The following is a 21,668-nucleotide window of genomic DNA, read 5'->3' on the forward strand; positions in this document are numbered from 1 at the left end:
AAAGCTTCAGGGGAAGCAAAACGGCTTTATAAAGCGTTAAAGCGTTAAAGCCAATAATATTACTTAAGCTTCAGGGGAAGCAAAACGGCTTTAAAAAGCGTTAAAGCCAAAAATATTACTGAAGCAAAACGGCTTTATAAAGCGTTAAAGCGCAAAAGTATTACTAAAGCTTCAGTGGAAGCAAAAGCGGCTTTAAAAGCGTTAAAAGCGTTAAAGCCAAAAATACTGAAGCAAAGCGGCTTTAAAAAGCGTTAAAGCGTTAAAGCCAAAATATTACTAAAGCTTCAAGCAAAGCGGCTTTAAAAGCGTTAAAGCGTTAAAGCCAATATTATTACTAAAGCTTCAGTGGAAGCAAAAGCGGCAAAAGCGTTAAAGCGTTAAAGCCAAAAATATTACTAAAGCTTCAGTGGAAGCAAAGCGGCTTTTAAAAGCGTTAAGCGTTAAAGCCAATATTACTAAAGCTTCAGTGGAAGCGGCTTTAAAAAGCGTTAAAGCGTTAAAGCCAAAAATATTACTAAAGCTTCAGTGGAAGCAAAACGGCTTTAAAAAGCGTTAAAGCGTTAAAGCCAAAAATATTACTAAAGCTTCAGTGGAAGCAAAACGGCTTTAAAAAGCGTTAAAGCGTTAAAGCCAAAAATATTACTAAAGCTTCAGTGGAAGCAAAACGGCTTTAAAAAGCGTTAAAGCGTTAAAGCCAAAAATATTACTAAAGCTTCAGTGGAAGCAAAACGGCTTTAAAAAGCGTTAAAGCCAAAAATATTACTAAAGCTTCAGTGGAAGCAAAACTTTAATGCCAGCGGGTGCACCCTATAAAATGGCTAAAATGGTTTCTCGGTATTTCATGGTTTCAAGGTATTTCTCAGGCTCAATCTCAACTGCTGCACCCAGGGAGGGAGCAGGGGAGGAACTGAGTCCTTTTTCCTGTTCTCGGCTTTATAAAGCTATATTTAAAGGTTTATATAGGACCACAATAATATTACTAAAGCTTCAGAGGAAGCAAAACTTTAATGCCAGCGGGTGCACCCTATAAAATGGCTAAAATGGTTTCTCAAGGATTTTTCATGGTTTCTCGGTATTTCATGGTTTCAAGGTATTTCTCAGGCTCAATCTCAACTGCTGCACCCAGAGAGGGAGCAGGGGAGGAACTGAGTCCTTTTTCCTGTTCTCGGCTTTATAAAGCTATATTTAAAGGTTTATATAGGACCACAATAATATTACTAAAGCTTCAGAGGAAGCAAAACTTTAATGCCAGCGGGTGCACCCTATAAAATGGCTAAAATGGTTTCTCAAGGATTTTTCATGGTTTCTCGGTATTTCATGGTTTCAAGGTATTTCTCAGGCTCAATCTCAACTGCTGCACCCAGAGAGGGAGCAGGGGAGGAACTGAGTCCTTTTTCCTGTTCTCAGCTTTATAAAGCTATATTTAAAGGTTTATATAGGACCATCTCGGTATTTCATGGTTTCAAGGTATTTCTCAGGCTCAATCTCAACTGCTGCACCCAGAGAGGGAGCAGGGGAGGAACTGAGTCATTTTTCCTGTTCTCGGCTTTATAAAGCTATATTTAAAGGTTTATATAGGACCATCTCGGTATTTCATGGTTTCAAGGTATTTCTCAGGCTCAATCTCAACTGCTGCACCCAGAGAGGGAGCAGGGGAGGAACTGAGTCCTTTTTCCTGTTCTCGGCTTTATAAAGCTATATTTAAAGGTTTATATAGGACCATCTCGGTATTTCATGGTTTCAAGGTATTTCTCAGGCTCAATCTCAACTGCTGCACCCAGAGAGGGAGCAGGGGAGGAACTGAGTCCTTTTTCCTGTTCTCGGCTTTATAAAGCTATATTTAAAGGTTTATATAGGACCACAATAATATTACTAAAGCTTCAGAGGAAGCAAAACTTTAATGCCAGCGGGTGCACCCTATAAAATGGCTAAAATGGTTTCTCAGTATTTCATGGTTTCAAGGTATTTCTCAGGCTCAATCTCAACTGCTGCACCCAGGGAGGGAGCAGGGGAGGAACTGAGTCCTTTTTCCTGTTCTCGGCTTTATAAAGCTATATTCAAAGGTTTTTTTAAAGGGTTTCTCAAATATGCTACAGGACAAAAAACAGTGACTTTCAACATGACCTTCAAACAGCACTTAGCTGTGACTGAAGGCTTTTTGACTGTGTGCTGTGTCCGGTGTGCGGTGTGGCTGTGTGCAATGTATTGTTTTGGTGCAGTGCATTGGGCACAATGTACTGTTTCTGGAGTTGGTTCAGGCCATTGGGTGCAATACATTTTATTGGGTGCAAGCCAAAGAAAATGGATCCGTCGCAATGCAACTCCGAACTTGGAAACTTGTGATCCACAGTCCCCTCCCCCTACCGGTCTGCGCCACCTGAATGAAAAAGGGTGGCAAATCTCCCCAAACCCACCTGTGGCTAAAGTGACTGCTGTTTGTTGCTGCTTTGTGACCGATACACTGGAACTGGATTGGACCCTATGGAACTGGATTGGACCCTATGGAACTGGATTGGACCCTATGGAACTGGATTGGACTGTACTTAGCGTAGCATATCTCTTTTGTAAAAAAGATCTGTTGTACAGATCTGTTGTACATGTAGTTTGTTGTATCTGTCCACCCATTGTATGACGAGTCAGAACTGAGCTGTGACTCAAGTGACTGGGATGTTTGCTGCTGCTGCTGCTTTTGTTTTTTCTAATCTATTCCAGAAGAGATACGTACTTCTGGAATAGCCCCCCCTGGTCAGTGGCCACCATGACACAAAAGAACCTATGGTGGTGAGTATCCCAATATCATCCTGTGGCTTGAGTAACTGGTGTTTGTTGCCGCTTTGTGGGGGGGGTTTCTTTCTACTCCAATTTCAGAAGAGATACGTACTTCTGGAATAGCCCTCCTGGTCAGTGGCCACCATGACAAAAAGAACCTATGGTGGTGAGTATCCCAAGTAATCTACTCTATTTCAGAAGAGATACGTACTTCTGGATTAGCCCTCCTGGTCAGTGGCCACCATGACAAAAAGAACCTATGGTGGTGAGTATCCCAATATCCTCCTATGGCTCAATTGACTGGTGTTTGTTGTTGCTTTGTGGGGTTTTTTTTTCCTTCTTCTCTATTCCAGAAAGGAGACAACATGGTTTTGACCTTGAAGTAACGCTTGGCGGATCTCCACGACATCTCCACGACATGTTACATTATTACGTTGTTACATCTGTATTAATGTATTAATGTATGCACTTAAACAAAAACTTAGTCAAAGCGACGTCAAAAGTAAAACCTAAAAGTTGCTGCCACAGCAACACAAAACTTAGTCAAAGCGTCGACAAAAGTAAAACCTTAAAGTTGCTGCCACAGCAACGCAAAACTTAGTCAAAGCGACGACAAAAAGTAAAACCTTAAAGTTGCTTCCACAGCAACACAAAAGTTACTCAAAGCGACGGTAGTAATAAAACCTTAAAACTTTATATTAATAGCACAAAATGGGGGCCCCTGGTGTGTTTTACATTGCTGTAACATGTTTGTGGTTGATGTTGTTCTGCTCCTGTTCTCGCTGTCTTCTGTCTCTACCTCCTATCTCCTATCACCCCAACCGGTCGAGGCAGATGGCCGCACATCTTGAGTCTGGTTCTGTCAGAGATTTCTTCCTGTTAAAAGGGAGTTTTTTCTCTCCACTGTTGCCACTGGTGCTTGCTCGTTGTGTGAATTGTTGGGTTTCTCCTCTCTATTAATAATTAAACTATACCCAAGATAAAATGGACTTACTGATAGAAATGTTTATCGTAGCTAAGTCAGACAACAACAACAATCCATGCATCCACACACTTAGTTCAGGACAGAGTGAGAGTAGTCAGCGTTAGCAACGTTTGTGTTTCAATGTTTGTTTGTCATTGTTGTCTGCGTCATTCATGTTGTAAACGTCCCCTTCTTTTGTCTCCGTCCTCTTTCTATCATCCCCAATCCCTCTTCTCCTTTTCCCATTGATGACCGTTCACAGTGCAGGGACTGTAATGGATTCTTCGCTGTGAACGAAGAGCAAAACTGTCCGACACCAACAGACTCGCAGTCCTGTCCGACTGTTTGTCTAAGTTGTGGGACAGGACATATCAGTGAGACGCGGTCCGAGACACACTTTGTCCATGTTTGCGTGACAAGGACATGAGGAAAGAGGAGACGAGGAAAGGATGATGGAGCAGCATCAGCCTCTGCAGGACAGAGACGATAACGTGAAGTTGCCCCAAGTTAATTTACTGTTTTCATGCGTTCACAGAAACCAGCAGCGAAACACATGGACTGGATTTCACTGACTGGACTGGATGTGATTTACCTGTGTGAGTAGACAAACAGATTTCCTTCTATTTTCTTTTGTTCTTTCTTTCCTTTCTGTCCTCTTATTGCTTTCCTTTTCCCCTTCCTTCCATCGTTTCATTTCTTTCTGCCATTGCACCTTTCTTTTCCTTCATTTTTTTATTTCTTTCCTCCATCCCTTCTTTCATTCCTATGTTCTTTCCTTCTTACATCCTTTATTACTTTCCTTTTTACTCTCCCTTCTGTCACCATATTTCTTTCACTGCCACTTTATTTATGTCTAACTTTCTTTCTATCCCTTCTCTCTCCTCTTTCTTTTCTGATCCTTGAAGTTTTAGTGCGGCCAGCTGGGGGCGCCACAGCCACTTCACCCCATCAGCGTGGATGAAGAAGTTTGAAGAATTATTTTTGTATAAATTAATAGAAAATGGCTCTCACACTTAAGTGCTGCATTGGGAGTTGTTCCGTCTTTTGGATTTGTGAACAATAAGTTAACTGTTCATTTCTATTTATTTTTTGGAATATTTTCTGGTTTCTTTTCTCCGTAGAAAAAAGAAGTCATTACAACAGAATCATTTGAGAACGTCATTTCCAGGTTTGACAAACACTGATCAATATTTTTCTACATTTCATGACATTTCATGGACCAAACTATTACTCCATTCATTGAGAAAATTAATTGATTATAAATATATTCGTTAGCTACAGCTCTACTACGGTGGCCTTGAAGTGCAAATCACCAACACAAATGGGAAAACACAACATTAACTGAAATGCAACAACCAGTTTCAGTTAATGTTCTTGTGTTTTGATTGTTGTTTTAGCTGATGTTTCAGTCGTTGACGTTTGTGTTTCAGTTGCCGCTGTTGGGTTTCGGTTGACGGTGTTGGTTTCGGTTGACTGTGTTGGGTTTCAGTTGCCGTTAGGTTTCAGTTGACGGTGTTTTCCTATTTGTGTTGGTGATTTGCACTTCAAGGCCACCGTAGTAGAGCTGCAGCTAAGAATTATATTCATAATCAATTAATTCACAATGAATGGAGTAATCATTTGGTCCATGAAATGTCATGTAATGTAGAAAAATATTGATCAGTGTTTGTCAAACATGGAAATGATGATGTTCTCAAATTATTCAGTTTTAATGATTTATTTGTTCTATGGAGCAAAGAAACCAGAAAATATTCACATTTAAGAAGCTAAAATGATCATAAATCTTGTTTTTAATAATGATAATCCCATTATCAAAATAGTTGACGATTCATTTAATGTAATGGATTATTCGAGTAATTGTTTTAGCCCTACACCGTAGTCATGTATTGCTTTAGGGAAAGAGTCTGAATTAAACCTAATCCTATATTATTTTTTTACTATCATTCTTCTACTTTGTAATCTTTTTACCTTTCTTTTTCAATTTATATGCTGTGTTTGACTATTTTTCTGCTTTGTATTTATTTCTGTGCAGCATCTTGAATCTGCCTTTTGTGTGAAAATAACCTGGTCACTGTCATTTATGTCTATACATTTACAAATGATCCAAAGTGAAAATAATTGGCAAACTTAAAATGGTTAGCTTCTGGTGTAACACTGATATTGAGGACTTCATTGTCTTACCACTAATAAAATGGCTAATCACTTAAAACAACTTGTTTTCATTTATTAATAATTTTTTTTTTTTTACCACCAAGCAAATCTCCTGGAACACAGATGAATATTAAGCTGACATAGCTGTCACCCAAAATGTTTAATTTAGAGGTAAAAACTGATTGAGTTAGCACTACTTAAAATTCTGGACTGGTCTAAAATCCCTCTGATTTTCAGAAGAAACACTGACACCCTGTGGTATAAAATGAAGCTGCACTTTCATTATGATTTTTTTTTTTGGTATGTATGCGTATCCTTGACATTTTTGCTTTGTACAATAAGGTTATAAATTTAAGACCATTGTCTTACGGTGGAGACAAAATATAAATACAGCAATATTAAACGTGTGCATTTCATAGTGCAATAAAATGTTTTGTTTTCACAACAAAAACCAAACACCACTGGTATCAACCTCAAAACCCCACAATTCTGTCCTGTGTATAAGTGTTTACTCACAATTAAATGTCTTAATTAGGAATAAGTGACTGAATTCATGTGGAAAAGGTTTATCGAAAAACTGTGACAGTAAATCACAGGCATGATTTAAACAGTCAAACAAAAACGAACTTGAAATGATCTTAAAATTAATATCAAACGTACCTCTGACAAATGAAAACCTAAGAAATAACTGCATTTTCTTTCTTCTCCGTATTTGCTTTGCATGTAAACTGCTTGTCAAGGAAAGAAGTTGATTCATTAACTTAATACTATATTTAAATGTGTACTTTAATCTTTATTCTTTTTACCTTGTTTAACCTGTTCTAATTTATTTTATGCCGTTTTGTTTGTGCCTATTTTCCTGCTTTGTATTGTGTTTTATTCATGTCTCTGTGCAGCATCTTGAATGTACCTTTTGTGTCATTTATGTGTATACAGTCAGTAAATACTTAGTTTTAGTTCCATAAGAATCAATAACCCTCATGAGACACTAGATACTAACAACATAAGTTAATTTCCCTTACTCAGTTTTTGTAACAATCCATGGAGCGTGTATTACTGACCACAGTGCAGCCTGAGCGCCGTCGTCTTAGAGCATGTTGCTGTGCAGTGGTTAAATGCTGCAAACAGCATGACAGGTTAGCAAGCATCTCTGAATTTGGGAGGCGGACTGGCTGATGTGTAGGGTGGCACATCTGTGGATCATCTCCGTGGGGAGTGCCCACAGACTCTGTTGCAATGAGAGCAGCAACTTTAACATCTGACTGTTCGGCTACTAAGGGTGAGGGAACAGCAGTCTTGAGTACCTGTCTAAAGAGACCAGACTTAAAATTAGAGCCCTGGCCTGTCTGAACCACCCGTGGTAATCCAAAAGTAGAAAAAAAAACTACAGTAAAGCTTTCACTACAGCACTAGCGGTTATCGAACGGAGAGGAATAGCCTCTGGGTAACGAGTGGCAGCACACATAATAGTTAACAAGTACTGGTTTCCACTTTTAGTTCTCATGAGCCACTGACATCACATGCTGGTGGCATTGTGCAGGAACCACTATCTGGTAAACAGAATCACAATCAGGGTCACCAGTTACAAAGGAAGACCATTTACGTAACAGTATCTCACCATCCATAATAGATATGCCACTTTTTCATCCCTTTGTTTGTCGTTACTCACCACCTTGGCAAAACACTCCCACAGTGTTGGGTCTGCTTCCCGCATCTGGCTCAGGCGCTCTCGGCTGACTGGAAATGCCGCTCCTCCAGTTAACGGCAGTTTCGGGCCAGTCGGGGGCGCATGTTCAGCAGATGCATCCTGGACAGCTCTCAGCCACTTTCTTTTCCTCTTTATCATCTGAAAAAAATTGACATGAATAAACTGTCAGACAATAAAACTTCATCGTCATCTGGGCCAATTTTTCGGGAATGAGCGCGAGTTATAGCGCAGGCTGGGAATACATTTGGGGGCGTCTGACCTGATGTCTCGTTCCCATCACACTGTGGTTGATCTAGAACTTCTAGTGTGGGGATTACCTTGCCTCCTGTGATATCGTTCCCCATTAGGTGTATGATACCGGGGAATGGCAGTTCAGTACAAACCACTACTGGGAAGAATCCAGTAACCAGGGAGGACTGAATATGGACACGGTGCACTGGCCTTGGCATGTATCCCATTTCAACTCCTCTAATAACTGAACTGTAATGACAAGTAGAGTTATCGGAGAACGGCAGAGCTGATGCTAGAATAACAGATTGAGAGCATGCAGTATCTCTCAAAGCCTGTATGGGTTTTTTTATCAGCTGACTCACCAGTCCGTGACACAAAGGCATCAAACAAGAATGGCTTAAAACAGTCATCAATTTTCTGATCAGATGAGTCAATGTTCGCACCACAATCTGCGTTAATCAGTCCTACACCTTTTGCTTGAGAAGGGTGACAGTAACAACATTGCCTTTCCTCTTTGGGCCCACGTGGATTAGAGGATCTGGGAGGAGAGGAGGGACGTGAAAAAGCAGAGACTGGAGAGAAAGCAGATTTATGAGTTAACACATACTCATCAGCCAGCACAGCGGCAGCAGAAAGGGTGTTCAACTTCTGTTCGTTCAGGTACACCACAATGTGCTCAGATAAACACTTCTTAAAGTCTTCTAATAGGATCAGTTCTCTTAATGCATTGTAATCACCAACTTTACACGTTGCACACCATTTATCAAATAGAGTTCCTTTCTCACGGGCAAACTCGACATAAGAGCAGAAGCTTTCTTGTGACCTCTGAACTTCTGTCGGTACGCTTCAGGCACAAGTTCATAAGCCCGTAAGATAGCCTGTTTGACAGTTTCATAATTTAAGCCATCTTCAACAGGAAGTGCAGCTATAGCATCCTGGGCTTTACCGTGCATTTTACACTGGAGCAGAAGCGTCCATTGTAAAGCAACCTGTAATTTTCATTTCGATCCCGGATGAGCCCCCATTTATGTTACGACCCGGCCCGTTATGGAGAGCAGTAACAAGTGATTGGGAATTAGAAATGAGGTGGAATGGGACAACTGGACTGGTTTAGGGTAAAGTCAGGCATTTAATTAAATAAGGAGGGTGCACATGCGCAAGAAAACATAACAGAAGGAGGCTATACAGGTGCTGACAAGTAACTAAAACACAAAATAACATCAACCGCTATTTAGCTCTTGGAAAAAAAAGAAGGAACGCCAAATAACTAAAGGAGGTCAGCACCCATAAGCTTTACATAACATAACAGCACAAAACAAACAAGCAGCTATTCTGCAAAAAGAACTCAACAAAAGCAAGAGAGAGACCATCAAGGTACTCTCTAAACTAGTTAAATGTACACAGATTCAGCACACTGGCTAAAACCACTCAAATAGGTTCCAGCCAGGCAAAACTAAACAAACACTCTATTTCAATATGCTTTAACACAACGGACTGTCACAGTATGTAACCAACAGCGAGGCGAACTGATCACTGACTCACAGCCGCCATGAACTGAGGGCACACAAGCTATTTATGTTGCAGCTGGGGTTGATTGCAGAGTCTCGATTGGTAGATTTGGTAGACACACAGCCACACCAATCACAGACGCAGGTGGACAGGAAGCAGGAAGTAGACCGCCTCTGCTTCGGCCGGACCAATCCTCATCAGGGAATCACACAGCTTGCTTTGCATGCCTGGCAGAATCACTCATGGGAACACACAATGAACATACACTAAACGGCAGCCAGCAGCGGCCGTAACGCTGTGGCTTTGTGAAAAATGTTTTGTCTGTCAGTTTGAACCCTGCTGCAAGACAGCAACCACAAATATTACTGCAACTTTGGCGTCCACGGTGACTCCGGCGTCCACAGCAGACCATCAGAAAGAAACATGTATGGTTACTATGGTACTGTGTCATTCTGAATTCAACATGGATCTCTTTTGGAAGTTGTTGACATTTGCATTTGAGACATTATGTAACAATTGTGATTGTTATGATGGTCTACAGGTGCCAGAGGACACTGAAGACCATCCCTACAGCAAAGACTTGGTGAGTCTCAGCATTTCTTTCACTCATCATCAACCACACAGATCCTTACTCTCTCAGTCAGGCTTATGTGTGTGTCCATTTAGAGCAGTGATGTTACTGTGGCCAGACAAGAGGACACGTCTTCAAAGTGTCTTGTGCTATGTAAGGAAGTGCAAATGATCATGAAGAGAAAATGTCTTATTCAAAGTACTTCATCACATGTATTCACTGTTACATATTTATGCGTTGTATCATTTAATTTTAGGAAAGATCCAACAAGCCAAACAGCAACCATGTGAGTCCAGTTGTCTGTTAATTCATGTCATTACTCAGGATGAAGGCATGCTGCAATACCTTAAGGTGAGTGACAATGGCATTTTGTGTGTGGTGTTTGTGTATTTATATATGAATACCCAAGCTAAACACCTATAATATATTTAGAGAAAATCATCAGAGGCAACATTGTGTCTCCCTGGGCCAAGAAGGAGGACAGGGTCTTCATTCTTTTTGAAGATGATGACCAAGTGGACCAGGTGATGCACTTCTTGTCTGGAGTGGTTGAAAGTCCACAGACAGATAAGAAGTCTGCAGATCCTGTGGCTTCAATCATACAGAGGTGAGATATCAGACACTGACACTGATTTGTAGACTACATGTGTAGTGGCTAAGCCCCAGCTTAAAGCCACTGAGGGGCTGCAGGACAGGCTAAACTTATTAACGCGCTTGATACGCTTTCTTGTACGTCCAATGAAATCCAGTCCAAACACTTGCTTTGCTTAATATGCGACCTTTTATTTCTCACATTTTAGGCGCAAGATCAAGTCCAATAAACAGCAATAAATGACAGTAAGTGACGGAGACCACCGTGCCAAAAGCATATTGTTTTAGCGGTTGAAAACTGTGCACTCTTCCATCTGGCAACACCTGCCCAGTGACACAAAGTTCCCACCTTTATAGCAACAAAAAAGAACACACCCACCACCTGTCGGCATAAATTGGTAGTGCAGCAGCTACACAAACAAATGGCTCCTACAACATGTTTTATATGACTTCATATGTCTCCTTTTAACACACACTCACTGTCCAACACAATCTTAAATCTTCATCATTGATGTATGTCCCTGCAGCTGTACTCTCCATCTCCCTGGACAAAGACTGAATTTCTTGAATTTCCTTCGGGATCAATAAAGTATCTATCTATCTAAACTGATCATTTAGGAAACTGTTAATCCAATTTTCACAACAGTTTATATCCCATAATGTATGTCAGTGACTTCATTATTTTGTTATATCATTTTGTCTCATCAGCGAGATAACTCAGTTTCAGAGCCACATGTCCAAGGAAGCAAGGCCCAAACTGGAAAGCCTTAGAGAGTGAGGCCTTTGTCAGGCGCCTGTAATCCATGACAACTGACAAATGAAAAATGTAAATAGTTAATTGTCTGCTATGCATACAAATAAAAACGATATATCATTCATTACTTGTATTCATTACATGGATTTGAAAGTTATGCAACTTCCTGTGCAGAATCAAGGGTTTCAGTTTTTTGTTTCAGGGCTTTTGTTTTACTTTCATCAAAATACCTACTGATGTCCAACTGGTTGGGTTTGATTCAGATACCAATGTTTCATATATCTTCCCTGAAATAGATAACATCTCCTTAATGACACACTCAGCAGATCTCGTCTACTTCACATCTGTCTGTCACCACCAGCTGGACCACAGCAGCACAGAATTTTAGGAGGGTTTTTTTCAGGTTAAAAACATGATCAAGTAGACTTTTATTAGTTTCAATCATTGGATAAAAGTCTTTTGTCAACAAGTGTCTGTGAAATACGCGTGTGTAAATAAAGTTTCAATAAATGTAACGTCATCACGTTAGTAAACGTCATCACGTTTCAGACGCAGTCCCTTCTGTGACCCAATCAGAGTGTTGTCGAGTGGTCTGCGGGTCTGGAGCGTTAGTGTACCCTCACGCTCCAACTCCCAGAAATGATGTAACTACAAGAAAGATTAATAGATTAATGCATATAATTTCAATAAATAATGTACAATCTGAAAATAAATAGATATGTAATGTGAATATAAGCGATGGAACAAATGGGGAATTCTAACAAGTGAGAAAATGCATTATTAACTGACCAACAACAAAAATTGGAGCAGCTGTTGAAATTACAGAGATAACTTTTTGTCTATCTCAAAAGAAACCCACTGTTTCTTAAACCTTAAAACATGTGAGTTCATTAATTAAGTCAAATATGTATATCAAAGCCTTTTATAAACACTTATGAAGGTTATCTGTACCAGAAGGGTCACAACACATGTAACTTCCACCTTCCACAATGATGCAACATCACTACACATTACTTTATGACATTTGTTGCATGTGTCCATGAGTCCGATTATAGATGATCCCACAGACCAGTTACTACTGTACCTGATGCTGTTGCTCCATCAGACTCTAGCTAACATAAATAAAACAACTATCAATTATCCTCAATGGTTGGGGTCAGTAACAAAAAATTGGCACGTAAAGCAGAACTGGCAAAATGTTTTATAAAATAAGGGATATAGTGTCAAAGTGGTGTAAAATGGCTCAGTAGCGCTTCCAAAGCAGAATCTTAAGTTGCACCAAATTGCACAAAACTTGGCGGAAATATGTCACAGCCCAAGATATTCTTTATTATTTAAAAATAAATAAATACCATGCTACCACTGTGAGTGACTTAAAACAGTTTTTTTGGAAATTGGAAACAAAGGGTGCTACAAATGCATTATTTTGTGTCCAACTGTGAAATGCAAAAACAAAATATCAGTGAATTATAACATGACAGCAAACAGCTGTGGCAATTTACACACAACATATGGAATTTCAACACTGACTTAATTATCTATGCTGATACTTTGAAGATAAGGACCTTTAAAAGGTGAAGGGTGAAAGAACGTCCAGCAGATGGCAGCATTTCCTACGGTTGTGGGTTTCCCTCTGTTTTTAACGTTTTTAACTGACTACAAGTTCAGCTGCCATGTTTTTATTTGGTCAATATGGACATGCACATGGAATAATTACAGGTGGAGCTGCTCCTGCACAAAGCTACACTGATTTTAAGACCGCTGTATTATTTCCGTGACTTGGTACATTCCGCTCCTCCCCCTCTTGTGTCGACCTATTTGTAAGGTTCCCCTCTGTGTTTGTTTACCAGTCGGAGCCATAGATGGTAGGAGCATTCAGTCAGAAGCAGGAAGAGGACGAGGAACAGCGGAGACAAACATATGGTAACTGCAGCCTTAATGATCCACACATTTCTTAGATTTTCTGTTGAAACTCTGTTCACACCTGCTGTTATATCCGACCCGAGTGATCCGATCACAGGTGCTCAGATTACATCTACTGCTGCTGCTGATGTGACGACACGAGTCCACATGTAACGATCATCGTCTAAACGTGCATGTGTATGTTGTCACAGAAACTGTCACAATTCACTGTTTTCAGAAATGAATTTAGTATTTGTCAAAAATGTCTTCATACTGTCATAAATGTCCTAGTATATTATGTCAACAACTGTCAAAAATGTCTTAGTATAGTATGTCAACAAAAATGTCAAAGCATGAACTGTCAAACTTTTTCTTAGTTTTGTATGTCATCCAAAAATGTCCGAATAGGAACTGTTAAAAATGTCTTAGTATATAGTATGTGGTCTATATTATGTCGTCCAAAATCACTTTAGAAAGTCATAGTATAGTATGTGGTCTAAAATCACTTAAAAAAAGTCATAGTATATTATGTCGTCCAAAATCACTTTAGAAAGTCATAGTATAGTATGTTGTCCAAAATCACTTTAGAAAGTCATAGTATAGTATGTTGTCCAAAATCACTTTAGAAAGTCAAGGTTTGTAGGACTTCAGGTACAATGTAGAACTGTCTGTGTTGATATGGACAAATCAAAATAAAAAGGTTTTTACATATTTTTCTCACGTTTCTTCACTCATTTACTGCAATGACCACATTTTAAAATGGCTACTACTTTGTCTCATCCTGTGCCATGACCTACAAATGGCTGCAGTTAAAGGGACAGTCCAGGTGTTTTAGAAGCATGATTGAATGAGGTATTGACACTGTTGTGGAAATAAGATTTTTCAAACAAAATTCAGTATTAAGCTAGGTTACATAATAAATGTAATGTTTCAAATCAGGATCCAGTAAATAAGAAAGAAAAACCAAACGACGACTTACTGTGAAGAGTAAACATTGGACAGCAAACTTTATCTGCAACTGTAATAGGAGTAGGAGGTCTTACAACCTGTGCACTTCATGCAGGAGGAGGAGCTAAAAAGATATTTTATTTCCTGGTCAGTGATACTTTGAACTATACCTTTTAACTGAGACGAGTCAAAGCATGAGAACTAGTTTTCATGTGTTAACAATGTAAAAGTGACACTCACACATTCATGTGCTGATCATGTTTCAGCAGTAGTTACTCAGAACCTGGACCCAAAACCTAATTTTAGTGAAAAGGAATTTTTTTCACTGTCTGGCCAAATTTTCAGCCACTTCTAGGGAGCCAGGGACTGCCGCGCTGTCACTTGTCCTCCACTGGAGGCTGCTGTGCCAAGCTCCGCTGTCATAGGCGGGGTTCACCCTGAACTGTTCGCCAATTCATTCAAAACATTCAATACAGTGATGAGGTAATTTTCCACTTTCCACATTCACTTCAGGTAAGATTCGAACCCCTGACCATAGAAACGCCAGTCCTTGTCTGAACCATGTGAGCCAGTTGTCCTTGTATGTATTTTCAGCCAATTTGGAAGTCTTTCAATAATAGAACTCATGACTTCAAAAAAAATGTCTGATGACTGATTAAATATTTAAAAACGTCTGCCCCTCGTCATGGATAAGATGGTTGGTGTAGTGGTCAGTGCTCCTGACTTTGCAGCAAGAGGACCTGGGTTCAACATCCAGTTGGAACATGGATCTTTCTGGAGTTTTTCATGTTCTCCCCCTGTGTGCGTGGCTTTTCTCTGGGATCAGTCCAAGAATATGCAATATGGGGATGAGGTTAATTGCTCACTCTAAATTTACCTGTTTCAGAAAGAAATTGTTTCTATTCCAAACGTTGTTTTTTATTGGAACAGATTTGTGAACTACGTTGATTGGAAAAAGGTTTGGTTGATTCCTAACAAATACATGATAGTAAACAAGGTGAAAGAAGTATCGTTCAAAAAAATTCACCAACATTACCCTGCTAATCACTATATGACAAAGTTTAAAAGAGACATAAATACAAACTGTTCCTTTTGTGAAAATCATCCAGAAACTGTTTTACACCTCTTTTGGTATTGTTCACACACCAGATCATTTTGGCAAAACTTCAGCAGATTTATCATTGACCATATTTATAAAGACTTTGTTTTATTGTGTGAGAATGTGGTATTTTTCTTTTATAGAACTCAAAATAGAGAGAATATGTACTTCATTATAAATGTATTGATTCTATTGATTGGCAAAATTCCATATTCATAAATGTAAATTCAGTGGTAAAAAACCTAATTTCTTTGATTTCTGGCTCTAACAACAAAAAGGCAATTAAGACTGTCAATGTTTGGTCCTCCTTTTCTTTCTCTTTTTAATAATTAATTAGCTACCCTGGCAAAGTTTTATTTCTTCTGTCTTTACTCTGCTTGTTTATTCACAAATGCAGTATGTTTCTTTCATCACTTTTGTACTTTAACCGTATTGCAATAAAGTTGTTAAAAAAAAGGGTGAGTCGTGGAGCGGCCTTCGGGTCTGCAGCTGGACCCTTCTCACAATTTCAGCTGCTATTTTTCTTTTATTTGTCCAGCGAGGACATGAACGTTGATTACTCACAGGTGGAGCTCCTCCTGCACAAACACGCACTGATTTAAAAGCCTTTATGTAGTTTCCGTGACTTGGTACATTCCACTCCTACCCTCTGTGTCGATCTATTTGGAATGTTCCACTTCCTTTGTCGGAGGCGGAGCTCCTTCTGCGCAGAGACAGAAACAGCGAGAGGACGAGGAGCAGCGGGAACTAACATGTGTACAATCATGTGAACAAACGTGGTAACTGCTGTTTAAAATGATCCACACATTTCTTAGATTCTCTGTTGACGCTCTGTTCACACCTGCTGTTCACATCCGACCACAGGTGTTCAGGTTACACCTGCTAATGCTAACGTGACGTCACTGCTCCACAGCAAACGCACGTGTGTTGTCAATGTGACAATATGTCGTCAAAACTGTCCAAATATGAACTGTCCGAGTGTAGTATGTCCTCAAAAACGTTTAAATATAAGTTGTCCACATATGTCAAAGAATGTCCTCAACACAAACTGTCAATAGACCATTACATCTGTTCAGAATGAGTATCTAGTCTGGCCAGTAGCAGGTTAGCTGCTGCTAATGTGACGTCACTGCTCCGCATTAAGCACACGTACATGTTTCCAAAAAAGTGACTTAGTGGCAAATATGTCATTATGTAGTATGACGTCATACTGTCAACAACATTTTGAACAACTGTCCAAAATGTCCTCGTATAATATGCAGAGGTGGGTAGAGAAGCCAAAAAAATGACTCAAGTAAAAAAAGTACTGTTACTGTAAGATAATAATTACTCAAGTAGAAGTAAAAATAAAATAAAAATACTCCAAGAGTAAAAAAGTATGAAAAGTGTGAAAAGACGAGTACTCAAGAACTGAGTTTCTCCGGATTTATTTTTGAAATATTCAGAGCAACACAAATAGTACAAAATAGACACAACATAATGTAAAACAACAATGTTCAAATAATTCAATAATATTCTAAACAAAACCATGAATACGCCCTTTAAAATAGGAAGAGAAGAGACCGTCACTTAGCCAAATGGAACGCCGTAAAATTAACGTTCTTTCTTCAAATATATACTCAAGAAAAAGTAAAAGTATGTTGCAATAAAACTACTCAAAAAAAAAATAATTACAAAAAGATCCAAAAAGTTACTCATGTATTTATAGTGGTGTAAAAGGTTAAACTAACAGATTAAGTAAAAAAAACTGTTGACGAGCAGTGGTTTAGCAGAATTTCAAAATAAAAGTCCGTGTTGATGTGGATCAATATATAGTTGACAATAAAAAGGTTTTCCTGTGTTTTCTTCACATTTCTTCACTCATTTACTGCAGTGAGCACATTTGAACACTTTAATGTGTTGTCCTCTGACTGAAGACCTGCAAACAGCTGCCGTTAAAGGCACAGTTTGTGTAAATGACCTTTAATATGCCACAGTGTATTTTCATAATGTTTCGTTTCTATAGTTATTTATTTCATAAGTAATCTCCTTGAAAGATTAACTTGTTTTCTTTATTTTACCGTCATTTCCTGTTTTTAGGTTGGTGCTTTTATTTTGATACAGTGTAACCGGAAATAGAAAAAAAGACGAATCTGCAGATAGTTAAGCGTTTGCACGGCACAAACGGGTCTATTAAAAGTTAAAAAACATTAAGAAACGTCTACTTATAAGTTCGTTTAGCACCTGGCTCATAAGGGCACAAGGTTTGTCATGATTTTGTTTTAATGTTGTACTTAATGTTTAGTAGTAATGTGATGTCCTTCTATAGTTTGGCTTTGTTTTATTCCAGTGTATTTTAAGCTAGCAATAACGCTGTTTTGGTGCGATGTAGGGCATGTCTGTCGGTCTGAAAGAGACAATTATTTCAGATTCTTGATTTGTTAGTATAAATAAATTATACATCATTTTTGGTTGTATTAATAACAATTCCAGAGGTTGAACGACAGTCCTTGTCTGAACAGTTAAAATATTGTAATTTCATACAATTTCAAGTTAAATATGTTTGTTTATTACACTGTGTTCTTTAAGTTATTATTGAACTAAAAACACACTTTTGGATACTGTTGAACTTTATGACGTGGGTAATACTATTTTTGTTTTATTCCATAGCTCTTACGGTGTGTTCAGAGTGTGTTATCAAGGGTTTCATTGGAGCAACGTTACCTTCTGTTCAGCACAAAAATAAACACCTATGAACTATCAGTTAAAGAGTTCGACCATCATTCAGCCGGGGACGCTACAGTTTGTGTGTTTTCAAGTGATTCCATTCACAGCCGTCACGAAATACGTCAGAATCCTCTGTTAAATATTGAGATTTTACAAATGTTTTCAGAATTTTTAAAGTCTTTGTAACTGATCTACAACTTTGTTTGGAGCAGGACCAGGACCAGGAGCCAGGACCAGGACCAGGACCAGGAGGAGGACGAGGAGCAGATGGGACAGGTGTGTGGTAACTGCTGCTTAAAAATTATCCGCACATTTCTTAGATGTTCTGTTGACGCTCTGTTCACACCTGCTGTTAACATCCGACCTGAGGGATCCGATCACAGGTGTTCAGATTACACCTGCTAATGCTAATGCTAATGTGACGTCACTGCTCCACATGTAAAAACGCACACCTTTCATTTCCCTTTCTTTATTAAAAGGAACAAAGAAACCGGAAAATGTTCAACATTTGTAATAAAACAAAAAACAATTCATCGATTTTAAAAGTATTTGACGATTAATTTAGTAATGGTTTAATTATGCAGTAATCGTTGCATCTCTACTTGTTTTATATTTTTTTAAATAATCATCAGAGACACCATGAGATATACTGAGACAACAGCACTCGTGAAAGTGAGCACTTGGCACCACCTAGTGGACTAAAATGTTCATTTATTTAGTTAATTTTTAATGCCGTTTATTTGTAACATCAGTTAAAAAAAAACTATACACTAAAAAAAGAATACGCCATATTTCACTGTATTAGTTTTTCTACTAATAATTCTCTCAAACAACGTCACATCCTGTGTGTAACCGTAGCAACCACAACAACATTAGCCGGAAAAGTCGCATGATTGTATCGACGCAGTTTCAGGTCAGACACTGGAGCAAACCATCACTCTTTCACCTGTGATTTCATCCCCTCACACGGACGTTAACAGCACTTGTCAACAGAGCCTCTGTTTAATGTGTTCACATCATTTTTACATTGTTAACCAGTGAAAACTGTGGACGAGTCAAAGTGGCATCATTCATTCAATAAATACACCATTAAATAGTGACTCACATGTGTGTCACATGTGTGTTTATATGTTGTTTTTACATCAAATGAATTTGGTATTTGAATGAATGAATGACACATTTAATAATGAGACATTTATGTATTTAATTCCAATGTGAATGAATGAATGAATGTGAGACACGTGAGTCATTATTTAATGGTGTATTTATTGATTTAATGTTGCCACTTTGACTTGTCCACTTGTTAACAATGTAAAAATGATGTCAACACGTTAATCACACAGGAGTCTCATTCATGTGCTCATAATTTTTAAGCAGCAGTTACTGGACACCTGGACCCAACTGTGTGGTCAACAGTCCAGGGAGTGAACCCCTATCATTTTTTTTTGTCTTTTTTTTGATCTTTTTATGGCTTTTTTTGGGCCAAAAATGTGAAATAAAATGGTATAACCCCCTGCTGTCATCTGTGCGGGGGGCCGGGGGAGCACAGCCCAGCCCCCCACCACTACAATCGCAGTGAGAGGGCGCGTAGTTTGGCCCCGGCGTCGGGGCCTAGTGTTCGGAGCGTGCTGGATTTGTTCGGAGTGTGCTGGCACAACCTTGCGGTTGCGAACCAATCCACCACGCCACAAACCCTTTTGAGATTTGGGAAGGACCTCCGGGCGTTTTTGAGTCTTCACTTTGACTGTGGAACCTTAAACCTTGACCTATAAAGGAATTGAACCGTCAACATCAGGACTGAAAGGCTACTCTCTAACCAGCTGAGCTAACTGTCCATGCTGTTCCGGTTTTCTCACACCTATTCACTCTCTGTGTAGAATATTGGGTTTAAAAAGTTGCTTCATCTAAGATTTGAAACTCTGACCTCAGGAACTCCAGTCTTTGTCTGAACCACGTGAGCTATTTGTACTCACACACTTCTTCTTCAAAGTTGGATGACTTTCAATAACAGATGAGCACAAACATGACTTCAGAAAGACATCAGACTAATGAGGTATTTAACGATACATGTCCTCCGAAATGGCCCAAACAGTTGGTGCAGTGGTTAGTGCTCTTGCCTTTGAAACAAGAAGACCTGGGTTCGAGACCCAGTTGGAACAAGGATATTTGTGGAGTTTTTCATGTTCTCCCCGTGTGAGAAGGTGGCTTTTCTATACATTGTCTGGCTTCCTCCCACAGTCCATCATCTACCACTTTGTCGTGGGGGCTGCTGTGCCAAGCTCAACTGTCATAGGGTGATAGGCTGTGTTCACCCTGGACTGTTGGCCAGTCCATTCAAAACATGCAATAGAGTGATGAGGTAAATTTCCACTTGAGGTGAGATTCGAACCCCTGACCATAGGAACAACAGTCCTTGGAAGTTTGGAATTTGGAAGTCTTTCAATAATAGAACTCATGACTTCACAGACCTCAGCCTTATGAAATATTTAGCAACATCTGTCCCTCATCATGGACAGCGTGGTTGGTGTGGTGTTTAGTGCTCTTGCCTTTGAAACAAGAAGACTTTGGTTCGAGACCCACATGGAACAATCATCTTTCTCGAGTTTTTCATGTTCTCCCCGTGCACGGCTTTTCTCCGGGTTCTCTGGCCTCCTCCCACAGTCCATGAATCATCCAACACTTTGTCCTCCACTGGAGGGTCATGCGGGCTGCTGTGCCAAGCTCAGCTGTCATAGGGTCATAGGCGGGCTTCACCCTGGACTGTTTTCTCTGGGTTCAGTCCAGAACATGCAATATGGGGATGAGGTTAATTGCTCACTCTAAATTGACCTGGTCAATCAGGGCTGAGGTCTGTGAAGTCATGGGTAATCTACTATTGAAATACTTTCAAGGAGTGAGTGGTTGAATGGTTGTTTGTCTCGAGAACTCCACACACAGGTTGTTGTTTCAAGCGGGGCTCCAACCCAAGTCCTTTTGATTCAGAGGTAAGAGCACTGGATCCTGGATCCTGTTACGCAGGACGGACGTTCTTAAATACTTCATCATTCTGAGGTCTTCAAAGTCATGAGTTCTATTATTGAAAAACTTCCAAATTGGACGAAAAAGCATTCAGGACAAATAGCTCACATAATTCAGAGCACGAACCACTCCACCACTGTGTGACCCATTATGTAGTATGCTGTCCAAAATCGGTCAAAAATGTCATACTATAGTCAGTCATCTTATACCGCTTTATCCTCCACCAGAGGGTCGCGGGGGGTGCTGTGCCAATCTCAGCTACATCGGGCGATAGGCGGGGTACACCCTGGACAGATAGAGACAAACAACCCTTCATTCTCACACTCACACTCACTCCTATGGTCAATTTAGAGTGTCCAATTTACCTAATCCCACCATAGCATGTTTTTGGACTGTGGGAGGAAGCCGGAGAACCCGGAGAGAACCCATGCGCACACAGGGAGAACATGCGAACTCCATGCAGAAAGGCCCTTGTTCCAACCGGGGCTTGAACCTGGGTCTTCTCGCTGCAAGGTATAGTATAGTATAGTATATCGTCCAAAATCACCCAAAAAAGTAATAGTATAGTATGTTGTCCAAAATCACTCAAAAATGTCATGTTGTCCAAAATCACCCAAAATAGTCATAGTATAGTATGAAGTCCAAAATCACCCAAAAGTCATAGTATAGTATGTCGTCTGAAATCACTCAAAAACATCATAGTATAGTATGTCGTCCAAAAGCACTCAAAAAGTCCAATTAGAGTAT

The 21,668-nt window shown here is 39.6% G+C and overlaps 3 long non-coding RNA genes across 13 annotated transcripts in view; all 3 read left to right on the forward strand.

Moving 5' to 3' along the window:
* Nucleotides 1-479: 479 nt before the first annotated feature.
* LOC122785690 lies at nucleotides 480-4,910 on the forward strand. The gene is made up of 3 exons (XR_006362320.1): nucleotides 480-2,935; nucleotides 4,269-4,329; nucleotides 4,639-4,910. It is a non-coding gene; the product is annotated as an uncharacterized LOC122785690 (long non-coding RNA).
* A 3,557-nt stretch (nucleotides 4,911-8,467) lies between these two features.
* The window catches only part of LOC122785691, a 20,029-nt gene continuing 6,828 nt past the window's right edge, over nucleotides 8,468-21,668 (forward strand). The window contains exons 1-6 of one of the 11 annotated variants that reach the window (XR_006362325.1): nucleotides 8,468-8,483; nucleotides 9,874-9,915; nucleotides 9,999-10,056; nucleotides 10,160-10,254; nucleotides 10,338-10,510; nucleotides 10,704-11,357. This is a non-coding gene — a long non-coding RNA (uncharacterized LOC122785691). Of the gene's footprint in view, nucleotides 8,484-8,888; nucleotides 9,916-9,976; nucleotides 10,057-10,159; nucleotides 10,255-10,337; nucleotides 10,511-10,703; nucleotides 11,358-13,098; nucleotides 13,236-21,668 lie in introns of those variants that run through there. The other 10 variants (XR_006362331.1, XR_006362330.1, XR_006362323.1 and 7 more) reach the window with 10 other exon arrangements.
* Nucleotides 18,147-21,668, forward strand: part of LOC122785693 — a 7,743-nt gene continuing 4,221 nt past the window's right edge. Inside the window, exon 1 of the long non-coding RNA XR_006362339.1 lies at nucleotides 18,147-18,179. This is a non-coding gene — a long non-coding RNA (uncharacterized LOC122785693). The remainder of the gene's footprint in view (nucleotides 18,180-21,668) is intronic.

Source organism: Solea senegalensis, linkage group LG19 (genome assembly GCF_019176455.1).
Source record: "Solea senegalensis isolate Sse05_10M linkage group LG19, IFAPA_SoseM_1, whole genome shotgun sequence".
Classification (NCBI taxonomy): Eukaryota; Metazoa; Chordata; class Actinopteri; order Pleuronectiformes; family Soleidae; genus Solea; species Solea senegalensis.